At 32.2% G+C, this 21,219-nt stretch overlaps 2 long non-coding RNA genes across 3 annotated transcripts; one reads left to right on the top strand and one right to left on the bottom strand.

Annotated features, from left to right (window-relative positions):
* Positions 1-1,838: 1,838 nt before the first annotated feature.
* LOC125386781 lies at positions 1,839-7,915 on the bottom strand. Of its 2 annotated transcripts, none has more exons than XR_007227172.1 (2): positions 7,851-7,915; positions 1,839-2,183 (listed from the first exon to the last, which is right to left on the bottom strand). It is a non-coding gene; the product is annotated as an uncharacterized LOC125386781 (long non-coding RNA). The 2 variants fall into 2 exon arrangements; XR_007227173.1 differs by lacking the exon at positions 7,851-7,915 and adding an exon at positions 2,346-2,649.
* On the top strand, positions 4,438-19,298 carry LOC125386780. Its single transcript, XR_007227171.1, has 4 exons — positions 4,438-4,970; positions 11,507-11,730; positions 12,306-13,264; positions 18,954-19,298. It is a non-coding gene; the product is annotated as an uncharacterized LOC125386780 (long non-coding RNA).
* The last annotated feature ends 1,921 nt before the right edge of the window (positions 19,299-21,219 follow it).

A 21,219-nucleotide genomic window follows, 5' to 3' on the forward strand; every position in this document is an offset into this window, starting at 1 on the left:
TAGGAAGATCCCCAATACATGGGCTCGAGGTGACGTAACTGGTCGCCGAACGTAGCCACGGTCACGGGATGAACGAAATGTCTTACAGAGGAGGTACCGATGTTGAGGGACACGCTGTATAAGCAATCAAGTCTCGATCAGGAGCAATGCTGGTTTACGCGGGACTGCCTAGTTACGGCGCTTGGGAATTTGTTGATATTCCCGATCGATATGTATTTGACATATGTGACTGTATCTGTCTTTTATTTTGCAATCACCTTGGAGAGTTTACTGTCATCGTCTTGGCTGTCAGTCTGAAAGTAACCCAGCGTCTGAGATAACGTGTCTGCGTGCTACAAAATGTATTCCATTGTACAAAGAGTTTACCCGTTGACCGTGGATTCGTTATTGAGCCCAGGAACATTGTCAATAGCTTTTGTTATACTTATTAATTATTTCACGCCTAAAATTTCTAACGATAACCCGACATATAAATCTAAGTGGTCATTGTATATTCTTTAGTCGGCATAAATCGTCACAGGATACGTTCTTCTGCGAATTATTCATTTTTCGACGGAAATCTGTTCGCCGCGAAGTGATATCTGACGCACTATTAAGTTATAGAAATATCCTTCTCTGTCACTGTTCAAAGTATAATACTGCTGGCGCAGTATAGCTGGTTTATTCCTTATTCGCATACAGCACTGGATAGCCCACACAATTGTTTATTCATTAATAAGTATAAAGAAACGAAACAAGAGTAATAAATAGATAGAAAGAAATTACCGTCTTATCAATAACAATGAAAACCGTTTTACGTTCACCCTGTATTATTGGTCGCTACACTAAAGAATGTATAATAAGATGAAAAATCTTTTCCAAAGAAATATTATCAATTTTGAAATGCATTGCAAAGTGACAAATAATTTTCTTTGTATTTATACAAATAAGGAATGTTACAAGGATTAAATAATTTCAACCATATTTATATTTTATTTATACGCACGTATAACAATAGTTAGGATTACTCATTCACTTACTAAACAGCATATTATATATACCGCAACCTTTTCGAAGGTGGCGCAAAATTAAAGATACTACAATATATAGACATATCCTAAATACACATATAAAGATAACCTTTATTGTTAAGATGAGTACAAAGTGTAAGGAGAAGGGTTAAAACTTTACAAAGATGCCTGGATTTCAACTGAAGCGTTTAGCACACAATACGATGGAAAAACGGTCAGGGCATATTTAGGGATGCTTAACTGTTTCAGAGCTCGTGATGGTCTGAACCGTCTCTAAGTTTCCAAAGAGGCCAATTGAGAAAGTCGTAAAATAACCGTCTACAGCCATTCCTGACAATAATGACGACCTTGATAATAGTCACGAATTTACGACTTCTCATTAGCATAAACGAAAGAAATACGAACTACAGAACGAATCCAAACAGAGCTTGTCAGTACGATGTAGTCAAATAAAATGCAAGATATTCCGACGGCAAAATCAAACCAAAGCTGATGTAACAATAAATCTAAAATAATGCGATGCATACGTACACACGGATTTCCGATAAATATTACAAAAATATATTCTTAACCTATGTATATCGCATGGATATACACACATATCGAAAATATCGCCGGCGAATTTACCTTCATTTTCGTGGTAATCACGCAAATACAAAAGTAAAATGACAGAAGGTGTGCTTTATAAATAATCGAATTATTAATTGTTAATTATCCTCTGAAATGCAAAATTTCATCTGATCGACTCTTACTATTCCTGTAAATGGCATACGTGTTAATTAAAACCCACCTATATCTGTAACAACATATCTATTTTTCTCTAAAATCTTTTTAATAACGTAGGGGCTTTCAAATTTCGGTACCAATTCCTTATCTACTCCCGGTGCGACGTCCGAATCACGTATCCGATCATCACGTATCGTCGATTTTGATACCCTGTCGCATTTTTATGTTTTCTGTCGTAGACGCGTTCATTTTCTTGCTCAGGCTTGTCACTTATTCCTGTCGCTTAATGAAGCCAAGCTGATTTATTTCAAACAACAATTGCGAAAGACTTTCTCCCGTTGACCTGCAAACTGTATTGTTCTAGGCGAATTCGACTGGACTCTAGACTCAAGACTGCCATTTCCCGGGTGTTTCCGACAATTTTGCCAGCATCGGTGTTCCGTTTGCCTGTGGAGTACCGAATGTAACATGTTCGACCGCATTATTAGTTAGGAATTCTTTGAATGGCCCAGTCGAGAAAACAAAAGCCTCTATTGCTAATTACTCGTCTGGGTCTACTTTAAGTTCTAAAATATTTCGTCATGAAAACTCATATTGGTAAACACCAACCTTTTGTGTCTTTGTCGACTGGCATGGGCATAACCGTTTGAAAAGGTACGTTACCTTTTCTCAACTACGCAAATATCCTTCGATTTTACCACTAGTCGGCGAAAACTTTGAGCATTTCAAACAATTGCCAAAATATTTCTGTCTTACTTTCTGTCAACCAATGTACTCTACTAATACTTTCGACGATTTTATTGAATCCTAAATGATATTATTTTCCAATTACAGCTCGTGCTAATCGCTGATGGAATCGAAGATCGAGCATCCTCCGATCGGCTCAATATCAATGGTCAGCGGCCATCGAGCGTGCGATAAGTTCGTTTTTATTGCCAGACACAGCTAAATTTCTAAACTAAACAAGTACCTTCAGCTCCCCAATGGTATGTTTTTTTATTATTATTATTATTATTATTTAATTTGTACTTTACCATTTGTCCGGCTGGAAATTTGGTAAATTTTTCTAACTTAATTGCTAAATAATATGTGGATGGCTATCCCCAGCGGGATACTATCTTCGAGTTTGACTATTTTGTTTCTTTAGCGAGGTCAGTGGGGTGTTTTCTTTTTAGTCTTCTATAAATGGTAAATGTGTTTAGATTTCTTCCACGCTATTTGTTTCTCAGGGTTCTGTGGGCATATATATATATATATATATATATATATATATATATATATATATATATATATATATGTACACATATACAGGGCGATACTCTACAGCTGTAGAAAAATTGAAAAATTTAAGCGATTCTTCAAGCTAAAATAAGATGCAAATCAAGAATAAAAAGATTGCGTTTTCAGCTTTGTTTTTTAGTTATTGTCAATTAAAACTTAGCCGAAATGTCTCTGTGTCCGAGCAAACCTCCTTAACTGAACAAAAGTAGGTCAGCCTAAACAGCGAGACGCACAGGGATCCTCAAATCGAACGACACATAGGCTTGCCTAGCACAAATCGTAGAAAAGAATATTATGATATTTGACGATGTAAACCATCTTGCGCGACGCTTTGTAAGAAAAATCGTAAATGAATGACAAATAATATTTAAAAGTAAAAGAAATCAAAACGTTTAAAAAACTAAAAACGGAAAGGCTCAAAAATATCTACAGTAGAATAACCTAAACCTCTACTAAATTAAACTTTATGTTTGTACTTTATGTTTGGCTGTTGAAATGATCCTGCCCTTCCAGAACTGTTTTACCCTCCTACCAAATTTCTAAAATCTAAACATGTTATGTAACAAGATAGTAGTGGAGAGTCCATTCAGAAAGAAACTAATATTTAGTTGCGAATAACTAAAAAAACAGAGCCCGAAACGCAATTTTTTTTATCCTTGATTTTGGCTTTATTTTAGTTTCAGGAATCACCCCTTAAATATTTTTACACCTGTGGCCGAACATCCCGCATAATTCCATTAACGCGCACGCTATTAATACATTTACTGTAATTTGTATCAGTACAGATACAAGCTTCCTGTTATAATGTACTGTTATAAGGACTTTCTGTTACAATGTATTGCAATTTAATACAAATAAATATAAAGTTGACGAGATTTTAAATAATATAAATATAAACGAGTTGAAGTTTCATAGCATGGCACTCGAGCATTGCCATACCAAATGCAGGTTGCTGCAGTATACTTATTATACTGTAATATGTAAATAGAGTAATCTTAACCATTGTTATCAACGGGGATCAAGCGAACTTAAAATACCGTGCACAACCAACATACTCGAGGCTGTAAGAAATATCTGTCGTAATTCAATCAAAAATGAATATTATCTATGTATTGAGTTTGAGTTAGCTTCTCGAATCACTACGTGAAATAATAAAAAATATTATTTTCATAGAATAATGTCATCTAATTAATCATTCGCCTACTATTCTAATAATTGATTCGTTATTATTTCATGCAACCCAACCCTCTGGCAACGGCATTGAAAAATCTAAACCAAATCGGAAATATAGATCATATTCACTTTTAATTTAGCTGTAAATTATAATCATAGAGATATAAGGATAGAGTGCGAGGGCGAGCTGAGAAAGCGAAAGCGAAAGCGAAAGAGAACGCTGCATAAAGGCCTCTTGTGTCCTTGTCTAATAACGCATGGTCATTCGTATAGCAAACATATAAGTGTATAGCCAACACAAACATTGTCAGTGTCATGCCTGATTAGACAAGGACAGAAGACACTTTTATGCAGCGTTCTTTCTACTCCTATGTCGCATCCACTTACACGATAATTTAAGACTATATGACTCGCGTACTCTAACTCTTTGTATATCTATGGTTATAATAGACATTTATTGCAGTCTCACAATTGTTCGAAATTTTGAATTTTAGAACATGTCTAAGAATCATGGAAATGGAAAGGTAGGTAGCATTTCTGCACTTCCATCAAAATTACTATTAACAAATTGAACACTTTAAACACTCCATCCATTAAATAAACCTCTATTATATAATTGTGATAGTATGAAACTTCCTTTCTGCTGTGACGTCCATATCTCATAAAAAGATTATTTGAAAGTTAGTGGTTTTCACGTTCGTGTTCTATGTACATATGTAGCGCTTAAAGTTCTAAAACAGACAATTTAAATATCCGTGAAGGTCACCTTTTATAAACATTGTAAGTTATAATTTAATTTTATACATATAAGAAATCATTCATATTCTAATATTGAAATATACATCTATACAGATATTGCATACATATGTATGTATGTTAGGTTAGAAAAATTTACCAAATATCCAGCTGGACAAATTGTAAAGTACAAATTAAATAAAAAAAAAAAGAAAAAAAGAAAAAAAAGAAAGAAAAGATATGTATCTATATATATATATATATTTATATGTACAGCAAATTTCCAATTAGATGAATTTTTTACTGTATATTCCAAAAACAATATGTAAAACGATTTTAATTAATATTATCATTTGTCATTTTACATCCACCTATTTACAAAATTACTGTGGACTTGTCTAAAACCACCAGAAATGAATAACATAGAAACTTAGGACTTTACCTTGTCGCTGCTATTACTGCAAAAAGCCTACGACCACAAAGTATTAGTAGTAGTAGTTGGTAATATTAGTATTGCTAACTACTATTACTAGTAATAAATATTAGTAATAGTAATTATGAAAACAGTCAATCATATACATTTTGAAAATATTTAGATTTTTTTCTTTGGTTATACTAAAATAAATTCTCTCTTATTTAAGCAAACGACTCAAAAAATATTTGTTTAGGTATACAATATAATGTATATCTCCTATATGATTATAAAATGGTACATGTAACTTAGAAGAAACCATGTTTAGAACCTCGTATGACTGGTTACTACTTACAGACTTATTAATATGTGTAAATATTTATAGTATATTTAAGAGATTTATGGCCTAACAAAATGATAAGCCTCATTAAATAGACATAGCGACAAATGATTTCTATCAGACTGTTTTAACATTATTAAGCGAACTATTAAGAATGATATTATTTTACAATTTTCATGTATAATAAAGATTTAGAGGTCGTCTTCAAATACTTTAACAAATTACTGAGTATCCTAAATCTAACTTACAAAAGGATATTATAAAAGATGTATACCAACTTTGTCTATCTGAAATATCTCTTATTACTTTAAATAACAGAAAACAGTAAGTTATAAAATATATTTAGATTCTAAAACAGATCTAATATGATGACGATGTATTTTCTTTTATATATATATATATATATATATATATATATATATATATATATATATATATATATGGTGATATCATATACAAAAGATCTTCAGAGACCTTTCAAGACCTTTTAAGACCTTCATGTCAGTTTCATTTTTTAGTGAAGTGTCTTATATTCCAATTTCATAAAATGTTGAATAATGAACATAAAAGTACTTCATTAGATTAATTGTAAAATTCAGTGTTACTAAGATTCCTTCTATCTTTCTTTACAGAATGATTAATTTTATTAGTATTTTTTAGATGTGTATGTGTGCATATATTGTTTATCGTAATGAGGCTTGTAATTTAGTACAACCTTTGCTTAGATAAGTACACGTTTAATATTTTAGATACAAGCAAACAGTAAATAGTGACTATTACAAACAGCAGTGTTAGATTGTTGGCGTTATTCTTACAAGAATATTGATATTGAGACATTGTGAAAGTCTAAACCACACATATTTTTCATACCAGAAACACAATTTTTTGGCCCGCTCGAACCTTACAATTGTTATTTTTGGATGTTTTGTTGGGTAGTATATCAGTAACACTGCAAAATATAATAGAAATATTTCACAATGCAAGTAATAAATTCGACAAACTCAAATGTATGAGGAATTATTTTCAATATAATCCCTATTCTATTGAAGTCAGACATAAAAGTTATATGCCTTGACAACACAAATTCTACAGAGCGTTTTACCTTTTCGCCTACAAAGAAACTATTACAACAGAGTATGTCTTCCTCCTAATTTTTTGTAAATAATTCTTATTCTTCTCTTATTATTTGAAACAATAAAAATGAAGTCAACAGAGTTGGAGGAATACCTTGTATACTACTTGCAGCAGCTACAATATCTACATAAATTTTAAAACATTTATCCTATTTAATATTTTTTTAAATTTAAGTGACACAATCTCAAACTTAATAATTGTCAATTGTATGAATTTAAAAGTTGTGTTCATGTGTTACAAAGTCTAAAAAACACAAAGAGTAACATGCAGTTTTGTAACAAAATTTTACTTGAAATTTTTTACGCAAACATTCTATGAAGATAAAAAGAACAGTACATATTTTCCTAAGACCTCTGTTATATGATTTTTTGCTGTCATATCCCAATTGGTTATAAGTTTCAAACATAATAATGATGAATGCATATAATTCTGTTCATATTCAATTGTCAGTAGTCGTTGAAATCCATGATTGTTTTCCAGATTGGGGTTAGGTTATATAAACTTTTATATGAATAATCTAATATAAAAAAAGAATATTTATATGTATCTAATGTTGATATTGACAAGATTTTATGTAATTATTCTATTATACGTATACAATTAGCGATATTTAATTTTATTACTAAATGTATACACATATTCGTATTTACGAGTCATATTTCTTTAAATATTTATACGCAATTATTCTTCAACCTATTTGTTATTAGAAGTAAAAATACTACTCTTATTTATGTAAAAATATCTCTAGAATCTTCAGGCGACTCTTATCTTTTTAAATGGGACTAAATGTAACATTTAAACATGACAAATTATGTATGAATTTTTTTCTAAAGCTCAAAAATTGCCTTTATTATAACGTATAGTCTAACCTATATTCTAATATTCTACATTTCTGATATTTTATTGTATTCTAATATTCTAACGTATTCTAATATTTTATAACTCTGGTATTCTCATATATTCTAATATTCTATAATTCTGGTATTTTAATATATTCTAATATTTATATAAAAGCATTGTTCTTTATTACTTAACGTACATAATATACGTCACCGTGATTCTTCAGGACTAACGTTACTCTATTAAACCAGTTGCACTACCAGCCAAATCTGCATTAACGGATTCTGCTATTAGCTTTTGTGGACAGAAAGGCTGCAGATTTGATATGGGATCAGTTTTATTCGGTTATGTTAGCGGACTGTCAATAGAAATATAAGAAAACCTCGTGCAGCGGATCTTCGCAGAAATCAAACAGATTCTGTTCATTAATCTAATCTATCTATTTGTAATAAAATACTGGGAAAAATAATAAAAGATATACCGAAGAAAATAGTAAAAGTAAAATTAAAAATATGGTCACAGTTATAATAATAGTTCGCCCGAGTTTAGTTCTGAATTGTCTAAATGTCTAAATATTGGCAAATTTTCTTCGCATTCTTCATTATCAGCAGACTGGTCTTCTTCGTCCATTGCTTGTTCTGGATTTATGTTACATGTTGATGGTTAATGGTTCTGATTGGATGTATGGGGTACGTAATAATGACGGTACTTTTGATTTACTTAAATTCTTTAGTTATTGCTTATGAACTCTGTTTTTAAGGCTAATGCATGAGATATATGGATCTGATGTTTCCGTAGCTCTATTAAATATATGTATGCTGTAAATTGTTCTTACAACTATTTTTGCAAGCGTGAAAATTGTCTATCATATTTGTAAAATTTGTTTTTAGATTCCGCTGCGTCTTCTGCTAAGTGGCCTTGAGATTAAAATGCATTGTTGAAAATCTGCTTGCTACGTATTAAAATTTTGTGTATGGTTTGTGGCATTGGATACCACGAGGATGCCTTTTTAAATAATTTTGCATTGTGAAAACAATGTGATTTAAATTTCTTTAAATCTATAGCAAATTGGCAAGATATTGTTATTACAATCGTTCGTAAATTCTAGGGTAGGTTGATGTTTACACCTGTTGTGTTTGCCAATATTTGTGTTTGTTGAAATGCTCGACGAGCTGCGTTCTCGTCATTTGAATTCTCGCTACCTGCAGGTTTAGGAATAACTGTTATATTTATTTTTTTTTCAATGAAGAAGCTATTTTTTGTCGTCTTTTTGTTTTATTTACCATTTTTCAGTTCTCATTCTGCGAGATATATGAATGATGCATTCCAGAAATCGAATCCACGCATGAAGGGGACTGAAGTCACGTTGTAAATTTCCATTTTTTTTTTTTTTTTTATTTAATTTGTACTTTACAATTTGTCCAGCTGGACATTCGGTCAATTTTTCTATCTTTATTGCTAACCAGCATGTGAATGGCCAGCCCTAACGGAATACCATCTTCTAGTTTGTCTATTTTATTTCTTTAGTGAGATCAGGGGGGTGTTTTCTCTTTAGTCTTCTTTTTATGAGATTTCTGCTCGTTTCAGCTGATTTGTATGTGTTGTCATTCTTTTCTTATATTTTTTTGCGTATCTGCCGATTTTTTCTTTGATCGTTGGTATTTTTAGGTCTCTCCGTAAATCCTTGATTCTGACATACCATGGGGCCGTTGACTATTGCTCTGAGTATCTTCGATTGTAGCGACTCGAGTTTATTTATGTGACTCATTGCTGCTGTCTCCCATAGTGGTATTCCGTACGTTCAAATTAGTTTTATTATCGTTTTGTAAATTTTTAGTCTATTTTCCATGCTGAGCTTAGACTTTCGACTAGTTATCCAGTACATCTGTCTTTCTTTTATTCATATTTTGTCTATAATTGATTTAGTATGCTACTTCCATGTAAGTTGTGTGTCTAACTGGAGTCCTAGATATTTAACTTCTTGCTTTGTTTGTCTTATGTGCGTGCCATCCAATTGGATATTTGGTGGTTTCTGTTTTCGTAGTGTAAATGTAATATGGTTGCATTTATTGGGGTTTTCTTCTGTTTGTTTATCTTACAGTCATTTTGAATTACTTTTGCCGTTGTATGTTACTCGCGGGTTCTTCATTATCGAGATATTTGCAAAAAACAGTCGATACCACTACAGTCAATTCAGCCCATATGTGTGTATTTGTGAAGCTCACTAGCATAGCCGCTTGACGATCTGTTTACATCCATCAGTCATTGATCTGTTTACCTTGGTGTTAAATTTTACAAAACTAAATAATCGTTTACAACTGCATATGTGAGACTGCAAGAGATTTTTCTAAAAACCTACTTCGACGACAATTTTGACAGTCGAACAATTAAATTCCTTGATATTATGGTTGAGATGTTTGCAATTTTTAATAATAGCAATACGATGTAAAAGGCTAATATGAATTGTAATTATATTATTATTTATTATCCAAAATCATAGTCAGCCGTTTTACGGTGTGACAGTTGGATTTAAAGATTAAGTCAAACTTAACGCAGCTCATTAATGATAATTTTTTTCACTATGCAGTTGTACACAGGACTGCAATATGCAGGATATATAATAGGTATACTCAATGAAATACTCAAGCTGGCCTAGCCTTTGTTTATAGTTAATATATATTACCTGATACCATGACATAAACAAAATGTAAGATATGTAATGTGTGTTTTTTTTTTGCGTGAGGAGGGGAAAATGCTGTTACGCATGCCCAGTGACCCGCATCACTGGGTTATGTGGGACTCGGGCGGATGTTGTTGCCATACCCACTAAAAACCCCTCCTCCTTCTTCCTATGCTTTGAGGACAGACAACCCCGGTAAAATAATAATAAATAATAAAGCTCAGAAGTAGTTGTCTATAATTTAATCCGATTATGTTTGCTCGAGATTTATGACAGTAGGCTTGAGCTCGAAGTGACACAACTGGTTACTAAACGTAGCCACGGTCACGGGATGGACGTTTTTACCTAACAGAGGTATGGAGTTGCTGTATAGCTCTCCTTAAAAATATAGTTGTAGCGGCACACGTGCTCGAGGACAAATCAAGCCACGAGTAGTTTTGCCTCGGAGTATCATTATCGTAGGACACACACATATTGCATTAATAATCAAACTCCGAGCAGAAACAATGTCGCCGTTACGTGGAACCGTCTAACAAAGGCGATTGGAATTTTATCGGTACCCCCTCGACCAATATAATGTAAACGAACGCGGTCGTAAGGAGAGAAGAGTTTCATCAGTCTCAATTATGTGCGTTGATCCAACATCAGCGAGTTACACACGTCCTAGCGAACATTTTTGTATCTTTTATTGTTGAAGATATACTCTCTACGCTTCAACAAGAGTTAGTTAGAGTTCTACTTGTACTGTGGACAAGTAAGTTGAGTTATACTTGAATTGTGGACAAGTAAGTTGGAGTTCGACTTAGACTTTGGAAGAAAGCGCATTTGCCATCCCGTTGATCATTGTCATTAGCATCTCGAGTATCTAATCACCATGGTTACTTGTTAAATTCTGTAATAATCATATTTGTACCAGTAAATATCATCTCTATTGTATAACAACAATGACTAATCCAAATGAAGATTCGTTACACGCCCCTAACCCCGATGAGAGCTCGACATATATATACATTAATAAGAAATACCAATTGAAAACATGTACTGATTTTCTCAATCAATTCTAGTATATAAGAGAATAACAATGTTACTATTTATAACTTTAAATTAATTTATAATTGTTTACCATTATATTATTTAGTAAATAATTAGCTTCTTTTAAAATTACATTATTACAGATGTCCATTCATTGGGGTATAGCAGGTGCTGGAAAATATCACATGGTTTTGTAACATGCTTACGAACATTACCAGAATCCGAACATGTAGTTCTTGCAGTAGCGGCACGTGAACTATCAAGGGCACAGAACTTTTCTAGCTTACATAAAATTAAAAAGGCGTTATTACAATTATGTAGAGCTAGCTCTACAATTATGTAGAGCTAGCGAAAGACAAGAATATTGGTATGTTTCGTGTTTTTTTAAGCTGAATTAATATAGAAATAATCTTTTTATAAACGTTTTTGAACGTTATTGAATCTAACAAATCCGCCTTACTCTCCTTGCCTCTGGAAACGCAAGAGCACGCAAGAGCAAGAGAACGCACGTTCAGTTCCTCGCTTGAGTGCGACCCATACCATGGTTCCTTTGGGACCTCTTATCCTCATAATGAGTGGAATACGTTACAATAAAAAACAAATTTGGCCTTGAAAATCATGCTCCAGATCAATTTTGCACATTTTATTACAAATCTCCACCGATCCAGATGTTTAGAATCACGCTACGGTGGTTTTTACACATACTTTTCATACACCCTGTACATTGTACACTGTACATACTCGCCACTCGGCAAGGAAATCATACACGCAATTCATTTACCACACGTTTTTTCATCACTTCGACACTCTCTAACTTCGCATGCGCAATTACTCTACAGATACGCATCTCCGAAATACCGAAAGCTAAATACGATAGCCAGTTTTTGTGAAATAACACAAAATTGTTGTAATCTATTGTTTTGTATTTTTTTACATTTACAGATGTCGTATATATTGGAACGTTACATCCTCAACACTTTGACATTGCAAAATTAATGTTAAATCATGGGAAACATGTTTTATGTGAAAAACCTTTAACTATGAATTTGAAGCAAACAACAGAGTTGATAAATTTAGCAAAGCAGAAGAAGTTGTTCTTAATGGAAGGTATTTGGAGTAGTAGTTGTTTTCCTATATATGAAACTCTTAAAAAAGAAATTGTCATAGAGTGTTATCAGCGTTGTCATAGACTGTTGTCACCATATTTTAAAAAGAATCGTTGTAACGAAGTTAGTGAGTAACGAACAGTGATTGCGCAAACATAGATTGCCGGAGCATCAAACGATATTGTAACAATCATACCGTTACCAAATCTACTAGCACTATACCATTTTCCTACATATATATATATATGCTTAAGATACAATAAGTTACATATATATAAAATATGTATGTATGTATATTTCAATACTCCTATAAGATATACAGGGTATATTGTTTAATACCAACCACCATTTCTCGAGTGTTTCCAATAATATTGTAACGTCGCGTGAAAAGGTCCGCGCGACGTCCTTCATTGTCTGACCGTCAAGGCCCAAGCACCGTTAGAGAAACACTCAATAAACCTAAGGCCCCACCATAAACCGAGTCTTATTAGTTGGCAGGAAGCTTTAACCGTACAAGTATTTTCAGTTTATTACTGGTACTTAAAAGGTCCTTAGGTCTATTGTACATTCTTCCAAATTACGAAGAAAGGAAGTAGTTACCTAAAGGGAAAAACGAAAAAATTGCCTAATGGAATAGCTGGTAATATAACCGAATAAAACTGATCCCATATCAAATCTGCAGCCTTTCTGTTCACAAAAGCTAATAGCAGAATCCGTTAATGCAGATTTGGCTGGTAGTGCAACTGGTTTAATAGAGTAACGTTAGTCCTGAAGAATCACGGTGACGTATATTATGTACGTTAAGTAATAAAGAACAATGCTTTTATATAAATATTAGAATATATTAAAATACCAGAATTATAGAATATTAGAATATATGAGAATACTAGAGTTATAAAATATTAGAATACGTTAGAATATTAGAATACAATAAAATATCAGAAATGTAGAATATTAGAATATAGGTTAGACTATACGTTATAATAAAGGCAATTTTTGAGCTTTAGAAAAAAATTCATACATAATTTGTCATGTTTAAATGTTACATTTAGTCCCATTTAAAAAGATAAGAGTCGCCTGAAGATTCTAGAGATACTTTTACATAAATAAGAGTAGTATTTTTACTTCTAATAACAAATAGGTTGAAGAATAATTGCGTATAAATATTTAAAGAAATATGACTCGTAAATACGAATATGTGTATACATTTAGTAATAAAATTAAATATCGCTAATTGTATACGTATAATAGAATAATTACATAAAATCTTGTCAATATCAACATTAGATACATATAAATATTCTTTTTTTATATTAGATTATTCATATAAAAGTTTATATAACCTAACCCCAATCTGGAAAACAATCATGGATTTCAACGACTACTGACAATTGAATATGAACAGAATTATATGCATTCATCATTATTATGTTTGAAACTTATAACCAATTGGGATATGACAGCAAAAAATCATATAACAGAGGTCTTAGGAAAATATGTACTGTTCTTTTTATCTTCATAGAATGTTTGCGTAAAAAATTTCAAGTAAAATTTTGTTACAAAACTGCATGTTACTCTTTGTGTTTTTTAGACTTTGTAACACATGAACACAACTTTTAAATTCATACAATTGACAATTATTAAGTTTGAGATTGTGTCACTTAAATTTAAAAAAATATTAAATAGGATAAATGTTTTAAAATTTATGTAGATATTGTAGCTGCTGCAAGTAGTATACAAGGTATTCCTCCAACTCTGTTGACTTCATTTTTATTGTTTCAAATAATAAGAGAAGAATAAGAATTATTTACAAAAAATTAGGAGGAAGACATACTCTGTTGTAATAGTTTCTTTGTAGGCGAAAAGGTAAAACGCTCTGTAGAATTTGTGTTGTCAAGGCATATAACTTTTATGTCTGACTTCAATAGAATAGGGATTATATTGAAAATAATTCCTCATACATTTGAGTTTGTCGAATTTATTACTTGCATTGTGAAATATTTCTATTATATTTTGCAGTGTTACTGATATACTACCCAACAAAACATCCAAAAATAACAATTGTAAGGTTCGAGCGGGCCAAAAAATTGTGTTTCTGGTATGAAAAATATGTGTGGTTTAGACTTTCACAATGTCTCAATATCAATATTCTTGTAAGAATAACGCCAACAATCTAACACTGCTGTTTGTAATAGTCACTATTTACTGTTTGCTTGTATCTAAAATATTAAACGTGTACTTATCTAAGCAAAGGTTGTACTAAATTACAAGCCTCATTACGATAAACAATATATGCACACATACACATCTAAAAAATACTAATAAAATTAATCATTCTGTAAAGAAAGATAGAAGGAATCTTAGTAACACTGAATTTTACAATTAATCTAATGAAGTACTTTTATGTTCATTATTCAACATTTTATGAAATTGGAATATAAGACACTTCACTAAAAAATGAAACTGACATGAAGGTCTTAAAAGGTCTTGAAAGGTCTCTGAAGATCTTTTGTATATGATATCACCATATATATATATATATATATATATATATATATATAAAAGAAAATACATCGTCATCATATTAGATCTGTTTTAGAATCTAAATATATTTTATAACTTACTGTTTTCTGTTATTTAAAGTAATAAGAGATATTTCAGATAGACAAAGTTGGTATACATCTTTTATAATATCCTTTTGTAAGTTAGATTTAGGATACTCAGTAATTTGTTAAAGTATTTGAAGACCTCTAAATCTTTATTATACATGAAAATTGTAAAATAATATCATTCTTAATAGTTCGCTTAATAATGTTAAAACAGTCTGATAGAAATCATTTGTCGCTATGTCTATTTAATGAGGCTTATCATTTTGTTAGGCCATAAATCTCTTAAATATACTATAAATATTTACACATATTAATAAGTCTGTAAGTAGTAACCAGTCATACGAGGTTCTAAACATGGTTTCTTCTAAGTTACATGTACCATTTTATAATCATATAGGAGATATACATTATATTGTATACCTAAACAAATATTTTTTGAGTCGTTTGCTTAAATAAGAGAGAATTTATTTTAGTATAACCAAAGAAAAAAATCTAAATATTTTCAAAATGTATATGATTGACTGTTTTCATAATTACTATTACTAATATTTATTACTAGTAATAGTAGTTAGCAATACTAATATTACCAACTACTACTACTAATACTTTGTGGTCGTAGGCTTTTTGCAGTAATAGCAGCGACAAGGTAAAGTCCTAAGTTTCTATGTTATTCATTTCTGGTGGTTTTAGACAAGTCCACAGTAATTTTGTAAATAGGTGGATGTAAAATGACAAATGATAATATTAATTAAAATCGTTTTACATATTGTTTTTGGAATATACAGTAAAAAATTCATCTAATTGGAAATTTGCTGTACATATAAATATATATATATATATAGATACATATCTTTTCTTTCTTTTTTTTCTTTTTTTCTTTTTTTTTTTTTTTTATTTAATTTGTACTTTACAATTTGTCCAGCTGGATATTTGGTAAATTTTTCTAACCTAACATACATACATATGTATGCAATATCTGTATAGATGTATATTTCAATATTAGAATATGAATGATTTCTTATATGTATAAAATTAAATTATAACTTACAATGTTTATAAAAGGTGACCTTCACGGATATTTAAATTGTCTGTTTTAGAACTTTAAGCGCTACATATGTACATAGAACACGAACGTGAAAACCACTAACTTTCAAATAATCTTTTTATGAGATATGGACGTCACAGCAGAAAGGAAGTTTCATACTATCACAATTATATAATAGAGGTTTATTTAATGGATGGAGTGTTTAAAGTGTTCAATTTGTTAATAGTAATTTTGATGGAAGTGCAGAAATGCTACCTACCTTTCCATTTCCATGATTCTTAGACATGTTCTAAAATTCAAAATTTCGAACAACTGTGAGACTGCAATAAATGTCTATTATAACCATAGATATACAAAGAGTTAGAGTACGCGAGTCATATAGTCTTAAATTATCGTGTAAGTGGATGCGACATAGGAGTAGAAAGAACGCTGCATAAAAGTGTCTTCTGTCCTTGTCTAATCAGGCATGACACTGACAATGTTTGTGTTGGCTATACACTTATATGTTTGCTATACGAATGACCATGCGTTATTAGACAAGGACACAAGAGGCCTTTATGCAGCGTTCTCTTTCGCTTTCGCTTTCGCTTTCTCAGCTCGCCCTCGCACTCTATCCTTATATCTCTATGATTATAATTTACAGCTAAATTAAAAGTGAATATGATCTATATTTCCGATTTGGTTTAGATTTTTCAATGCCGTTGCCAGAGGGTTGGGTTGCATGAAATAATAACGAATCAATTATTAGAATAGTAGGCGAATGATTAATTAGATGACATTATTCTATGAAAATAATATTTTTTATTATTTCACGTAGTGATTCGAGAAGCTAACTCAAACTCAATACATAGATAATATTCATTTTTGATTGAATTACGACAGATATTTCTTACAGCCTCGAGTATGTTGGTTGTGCACGGTATTTTAAGTTCGCTTGATCCCCGTTGATAACAATGGTTAAGATTACTCTATTTACATATTACAGTATAATAAGTATACTGCAGCAACCTGCATTTGGTATGGCAATGCTCGAGTGCCATGCTATGAAACTTCAACTCGTTTATATTTATATTATTTAAAATCTCGTCAACTTTATATTTATTTGTATTAAATTGCAATACATTGTAACAGAAAGTCCTTATAACAGTACATTATAACAGGAAGCTTGTATCTGTACTGATACAAATTACAGTAAATGTATTAATAGTGTGCGCGTTAATGGAATTATGCGGGATGTTCGGCCACAGGTGTAAAAATATTTAAGGGGTGATTCCTGAAACTAAAATAAAGCCAAAATCAAGGATAAAAAAAATTGCGTTTCGGGCTCTGTTTTTTTAGTTATTCGCAACTAAATATTAGTTTCTTTCTGAATGGACTCTCCACTACTATCTTGTTACATAACATGTTTAGATTTTAGAAATTTGGTAGGAGGGTAAAACAGTTCTGGAAGGGCAGGATCATTTCAACAGCCAAACATAAAGTACAAACATAAAGTTTAATTTAGTAGAGGTTTAGGTTATTCTACTGTAGATATTTTTGAGCCTTTCCGTTTTTAGTTTTTTAAACGTTTTGATTTCTTTTACTTTTAAATATTATTTGTCATTCATTTACGATTTTTCTTACAAAGCGTCGCGCAAGATGGTTTACATCGTCAAATATCATAATATTCTTTTCTACGATTTGTGCTAGGCAAGCCTATGTGTCGTTCGATTTGAGGATCCCTGTGCGTCTCGCTGTTTAGGCTGACCTACTTTTGTTCAGTTAAGGAGGTTTGCTCGGACACAGAGACATTTCGGCTAAGTTTTAATTGACAATAACTAAAAAACAAAGCTGAAAACGCAATCTTTTTATTCTTGATTTGCATCTTATTTTAGCTTGAAGAATCGCTTAAATTTTTCAATTTTTCTACAGCTGTAGAGTATCGCCCTGTATATGTGTACATATATATATATATATATATATATATATATATATGTGTACATATATATATATATATATATATATATATATATATATATATATATATATATATATATGCCCACAGAACCCTGAGAAACAAATAGCGTGGAAGAAATCTAAACACATTTACCATTTATAGAAGACTAAAAAGAAAACACCCCACTGACCTCGCTAAAGAAACAAAATAGTCAAACTCGAAGATAGTATCCCGCTGGGGGTAGCCATCCACATATTATTTAGCAATTAAGTTAGAAAAATTTACCAAATTTCCAGCCGGACAAATGGTAAAGTACAAATTAAATAATAATAATAATAATAATAAAAAAACATACCATTGGGGAGCTGAAGGTACTTGTTTAGTTTAGAAATTTAGCTGTGTCTGGCAATAAAAACGAACTGATCGCACGCTCGATGGCCGCTGACCATTGATATTGAGCCGATCGGAGGATGCTCGATCTTCGATTCCATCAGCGATTAGCACGAGCTGTAATTGGAAAATAATATCATTTAGGATTCAATAAAATCGTCGAAAGTATTAGTAGAGTACATTGGTTGACAGAAAGTAAGACAGAAATATTTTGGCAATTGTTTGAAATGCTCAAAGTTTTCGCCGACTAGTGGTAAAATCGAAGGATATTTGCGTAGTTGAGAAAAGGTAACGTACCTTTTCAAACGGTTATGCCCATGCCAGTCGACAAAGACACAAAAGGTTGGTGTTTACCAATATGAGTTTTCATGACGAAATATTTTAGAACTTAAAATAGACCCAGACGAGTAATTAGCAATAGAGGCTTTTGTTTTCTCGACTGGGCCATTCAAAGAATTCCTAACTAATAATGCGGTCGAACATGTTACATTCGGTACTCCACAGGCAAACGGAACACCGATGCTGGCAAAATTGTCGGAAACACCCGGGAAATGGCAGTCTTGAGTCTAGAGTCCAGTCGAATTCGCCTAGAACAATACAGTTTGCAGGTCAACGGGAGAAAGTCTTTCGCAATTGTTGTTTGAAATAAATCAGCTTGGCTTCATTAAGCGACAGGAATAAGTGACAAGCCTGAGCAAGAAAATGAACGCGTCTGCGACAGAAAACATAAAAATGCGACAGGGTATCAAAATCGACGATACGTGATGATCGGATACGTGATTCGGACGTCGCACCGGGAGTAGATAAGGAATTGGTACCGAAATTTGAAAGCCCCTACGTTATTAAAAAGATTTTAGAGAAAAATAGATATGTTGTTACAGATATAGGTGGGTTTTAATTAACACGTATGCCCTTTACAGGAATAGTAAGAGTCGATCAGATGAAATTTTGCATTTCAGAGGATAATTAACAATTAATAATTCGATTATTTATAAAGCACACCTTCTGTCATTTTACTTTTGTATTTGCGTGATTACCACGAAAATGAAGGTAAATTCGCCGGCGATATTTTCGATATGTGTGTATATCCATGCGATATACATAGGTTAAGAATATATTTTTGTAATATTTATCGGAAATCCGTGTGTACGTATGCATCGCATTATTTTAGATTTATTGTTACATCAGCTTTGGTTTGATTTTGCCGTCGGAATATCTTGCATTTTATTTGACTACATCGTACTGACAAGCTCTGTTTGGATTCGTTCTGTAGTTCGTATTTCTTTCGTTTATGCTAATGAGAAGTCGTAAATTCGTGACTATTATCAAGGTCGTCATTATTGTCAGGAATGGCTGTAGACGGTTATTTTACGACTTTCTCAATTGGCCTCTTTGGAAACTTAGAGACGGTTCAGACCATCACGAGCTCTGAAACAGTTAAGCATCCCTAAATATGCCCTGACCGTTTTTCCATCGTATTGTGTGCTAAACGCTTCAGTTGAAATCCAGGCATCTTTGTAAAGTTTTAACCCTTCTCCTTACACTTTGTACTCATCTTAACAATAAAGGTTATCTTTATATGTGTATTTAGGATATGTCTATATATTGTAGTATCTTTAATTTTGCGCCACCTTCGAAAAGGTTGCGGTATATATAATATGCTGTTTAGTAAGTGAATGAGTAATCCTAACTATTGTTATACGTGCGTATAAATAAAATATAAATATGGTTGAAATTATTTAATCCTTGTAACATTCCTTATTTGTATAAATACAAAGAAAATTATTTGTCACTTTGCAATGCATTTCGAAATTGATAATATTTCTTTGGAAAAGATTTTTCATCTTATTATACATTCTTTAGTGTAGCGACCAATAATACAGGGTGAACGTAAAACGGTTTTCATTGTTATTGATAAGACGGTAATTTCTTTCTATCTATTTATTACTCTTGTTTCGTTTCTTTATACTTATTAATGAATAAACAATTGTGTGGGCTATCCAGTGCTGTATGCGAATAAGGAATAAACCAGCTATACTGCGCCAGCAGTATTATACTTTGAACAGTGACAGAGAAGGATATTTCTATAACTTAATAGTGCGTCAGACATCACGTCGCGGCGAACAGATTTCCGTCGAAAAATGAATAATTCGCAGAAGAACGTATCCTGTGACGATTTATGCCGACTAAAGAATATACAATGACCACTTAGATTTATATGTCGGGTTATCGTTAGAAATTTTAGGCGTGAAATAATTAATAAGTATAACAAAAGCTATTGACAATGTTCCTGGGCTCAATAACGAATCCACGGTCAACGGGTAAACTCTTTGTACAATGGAATACATTTTGTAGCACGCAGACACGTTAACTCAGACGCCGGGTTACTTTCAGACTGACAGCCAAGACGATGACAGTAAACTCTCCAAGGTGATTGCAAAATAAAAGACAGATACAGTCACATATGTCAAATACATATCGATCGGGAATATCAACAAATTCCCAAGCGCCGTAACTAGGCAGTCCCGCGTAAACCAGCATTGCTCCTGATCGAGACTTGATTGCTTATACAGCGTGTCCCTCAACATCGGTACCTCCTCTGTAAGACATTTCGTTCATCCCGTGACCGTGGCTACGTTCGGCGACCAGTTACGTCACCTCGAGCCCAAGTATTGGGGATCTTCCTAAAGAAAGGCCCGATGTCCCTACATCTCCGACATATATAAAGATTGACGTTACTGTCGTTGAAATATTTGGGATAATTTTGTAT

Source organism: Bombus terrestris, chromosome 17 (genome assembly GCF_910591885.1).
Source record: "Bombus terrestris chromosome 17, iyBomTerr1.2, whole genome shotgun sequence".
In the NCBI taxonomy this organism is placed as follows: domain Eukaryota; kingdom Metazoa; phylum Arthropoda; class Insecta; order Hymenoptera; family Apidae; genus Bombus; species Bombus terrestris.